Raw genomic sequence first — 801 nt, forward strand, 5'->3', positions numbered from 1 at the left:
GAGACTGTCGGATCCCCCGGGGGCACCGGTCACCTCCAGTGCCCAGTGCCTGTGGTGGGGCACAGAGCTGGGGACGGTCACCCTGGAGCTGTTCTGGTCCCACTCAGGCGCTGGGAGGGGCTCAGCCAGCACTTGAGTGTCCCACGGCCCCACAAAGGACCCCGGTGTGTCCCCTCAAGGGCCCCTCAGGGGTTTTGGGGCTCTGCCATGAGCAGGTGACACCAGCTGGTGACAAAGGCCCTGTGGTGTGAGCACAAGCTCCTGGTCCTGCGCTGGCGTGGCACCGTGGCCACTGCGTCCCCAAAGCCTGGCATCACTGCTCAGGCCACCCCAACTGCCACAGGGGCTCAGGGCACCCTCTGCCACCCATGCCCTGCCTGGCTGGGATGTTGGCATCTGTCTGTCCTGTCCGTGTGTCCCCTGTCACCACCTGTGGGGCTCTGTCCCCATCCACAAGTCCCTGGGCTGTTCCTCTTCAGGTGGCTCCGTGTCCCCACCTGTGCCCGTGTCCATGTGGGGTCCCTGTCTGTGTGTCCTCACCCCCAAGTGTCCCTGTCCGTGTGTCCCTGTCCGTGTGTCCCCACCCTGTGTCTCCCTGTCTGACTGTCCATCCTCACCCCCATGTGTCCCCATCTCTCTCCATGTGTTCCCATCCATGTGTCCCTGTCCCCATCCCCGCATGTCCCTGTTCGTGTGACCCTGTTTGTGTCTCTTCTCCGTGTGTCCCCATCCCGTCCCTGTCTGTCTGTCCCCATCCCTGTCCGTGTGCGTCCCTGTCTGTCTGTCCCCCTCCCTGTCCGT

The sequence above is a fragment of the Corvus brachyrhynchos genome, unplaced genomic scaffold (genome assembly GCF_000691975.1).
Source record: "Corvus brachyrhynchos isolate BGI_N302 unplaced genomic scaffold, ASM69197v1 scaffold219, whole genome shotgun sequence".
In the NCBI taxonomy this organism is placed as follows: domain Eukaryota; kingdom Metazoa; phylum Chordata; class Aves; order Passeriformes; family Corvidae; genus Corvus; species Corvus brachyrhynchos.